Here is a 3,002-nt window from a genome sequence, read left to right on the forward strand (position 1 = left end):
TATTGTGACATCTTGCTAGTTTGATAACTAGGAAGAAGCTTAAAAATTGGAAATAGTCATTTTTGGAAAGAATTTTAAAAATCTGAAAAATTTATTCAAGTATGGGAAAAAGGTGAGTTTTTGGCCAAATTTGAACAGTCATAACTTCTATGTCAGGATGATTTAGGTGTATTTCCAGTTATGTTTTCAAAGCTCGTGGAATGATCTTTCCAACGCCACTGAGTTTGCTTGATTCCGAGTTCGTATGAGAGAGTTATGCCCTTAGGAAGTTGGGCAGTTGGCAGGAAAGTCCGTCCGGAAATTTTAAGGGTATTTTGGTCTTTTCCCTAACCAATTCTTTTGGATATATTAAGCTGTTAGACGCCAAACTCGTTTAATTTTGAGAAAAGATTGATTGTGTTTGTTGAAGTTGTTGGTTGTGTTTGTTGAAGTTGTTGGTTGTGATTGTGTTGAAGTTCTTGTTGATTTTGGGGCATGTTTCTGGTTGTGTTTCCGGGTTAAATCTAGTGTATGTTGAGGGGTTTTATGATTACAAGTGTTTGGGGCTGGAACCTTTGAAGTTAAGGTGGTTTAGAGTTGGAAAAAAAGAAAGAGATAAGTCAAATTTTTGGGGAAAAAGGCTGGGGCGTCACGCTAGCCAGTGCGCCCTAAAAGGGACTCTGAAGTCCAGCCCTTGGGGTGGCGCACCTAGCAGATCCCCCACCAGGCCCTTCTGAACTTTGTGGTCTGGCGCCCCGCACCTCTCAGAGCGCCAAGGACGCCAAGTTTTCCCTTTCATTCCCTACTTTTTCATATATGTTCCTTGGTAATGTACCTATGTTTTATAGTTGTTTTCACCACTCTAAGGTACTTCTAGACATCAAGAACTCATCCATAAACATGAGATCATTACCTTTGAATTCATAATCCAATGCGAGGAAAGTTCGGATCAAAGTCAAGTGAAGCTAGAGTCAAGTCTAAAAGTTAAGAAGCAAGTCCAAGCAAGTCTTTAAAGTTTTTTTAGAGTCTTTGTTAAACGTTTTAACTTTGTTTTAAGGCTCAAGTTTCAAGTTAAGTAAAGAATATTGAGTTTCAAGTTAAGCCAAGAGTATAGAGTCAAGTTCATTTCTCAAAATTTATTAGGGAACTAAGTATTCCCAAAGAAGTTTATAAATGTCTTGTTTACATTTGAGTAAGAAAGGAACTATGTTTTCCAAGAGATCCTTTGGGCTAAGCTTTGAGCAATTATCTCAAGCTAAAGAAAGATGTGTTTAAAACACTTATGAGCCAAAGTATTTTTGGGAGTAGTATTGAGCACCGAATTGGGGACGCGAGTTCATATTAACTCAACTCTCCATAAGAACCATGTAGCCAACATAGGACTTGACGGGTCATTCTTTTTAGATGATCATGTAAGTTAAGCTAGTGGATCCACTAAGGAAAGTAAGGTCTTATATCACGGAAAGGTATAGGATGGTCCTTGGGCAACATGAGGTAAAACGTTGTTTCATCACTAGGGCTCATAGTGGTGGTTGTCGGTTAAAGAATCTCCCACAAAAGCTATATTAATTTTATATAAGTAAAGTTGAGTTTGTTATTGTTTTATCATTAACGAGCTAAGTTGTTTACATTATTTTACAAGCTTTATATGTATTTCATATGTCTTATTGCTTTACATTTGAGTTCATTTATCCATGAGTCGAACAGAGCCAAGGTAATTGTTCTCTTGTACTCCTTTCAAGCTTAAGTTGTTGTTTAGCTTTCCAACTCGCATACTCGTACATTCAATGTACTGATGCCAGTTGGCCTGCATCTTAATATGATGCAGACGCAGGTACCTAGGATCAACATCCAGCACGTCGATGATCTAACCGAGCACTTCCGAGACAGTGGTGAGCCTTTTTGCATTCTGGAAGACTCGGTTATTTTGTTCTCTTAGTTTTGTTTTATTAGGATGTTGCGGGGTCTGTCCCAATATCCATCTTAGTGTTATAGAGGCTTCATAGACAGTCAATCAGTTAATATTGAGTCTCTCATCTATGTATATATGTAAATATTCTATTTTGAGACTCGAGTTGCCTTTTTGGGCCAGATTTTATCAGTTAAGTTGTTTTATGTCCTCGTATTGCATGGAGTTATTCTGTTGAGTTAGGTTTCCGCTGAGTTAAGAAAGCCAAGCCAAGGGTTCGCTTGGGGCCAGCAATGGTCTTCGAGTGCCGGCCACATCCAGGGTGTAGGCTCGGGGCGTGTCAGTAGTAATGGTATAGCAAATTCTCATAAGTCATAATTCACAACCCTAGCCATTGCCTAACACTTGTCGTCGTCATTGCAAATCCTAGCCATCGCGGTTCTTATTTATTTAGGTTTTGACACTGTGATGTTAAAGACTAAAGTAATACTAAAACTTAAAGGGTAAATGCAGAGAGTGGAGTTAAGTAGTGTTAATTATGTAGGGTTCTTATAGTTATAGTTTAATATAGTGATTATATTAATATGTTTTTGTTTGATATTAATATATGACTAAAAACTAAAATAGTAAGTTATTATATTCTTAATGGGTTATCAGTTAACCCAATAACACAATATTAAAAACCAATATCGAACTGATAATCCAATATTTTTTTTATAAAACCATTAAATAACCGTTAACCCAATAACCCAATAACGATAAGATAATAATACTTTTTGTTTTGATTTATCGGTCAGTTTGGTTTGTGCACACTTCTATAATGAACCGAACATGTAATGGAATTTGAAATGGAAATGGGAATGCAAAGCAGGGGAAATAAAGTTGGACCTCTGATTCTCCCGCGATAGGAACATACAGAACGCTATCACGGGGTGCGTTATAGTATCTCGGCACTGCTATAGAGACTTACCCTATAGATTGGTACCTCCTTCCGTAAAGGGAGTTCTATAGTGGTCTGGTGTCCGCTATGGAAATCCGACGAGTTTCAGCCACAATTCACAAGCTTAGCAATACTACCCCATCTCATTATCAACTAAAATACCTTAACTTTAAC

The sequence above is a fragment of the Solanum verrucosum genome, unplaced genomic scaffold, assembly GCF_900185275.1.
Source record: "Solanum verrucosum unplaced genomic scaffold, falcon-dt-bn FXZP01000199.1, whole genome shotgun sequence".
Classification (NCBI taxonomy): domain Eukaryota; kingdom Viridiplantae; phylum Streptophyta; class Magnoliopsida; order Solanales; family Solanaceae; genus Solanum; species Solanum verrucosum.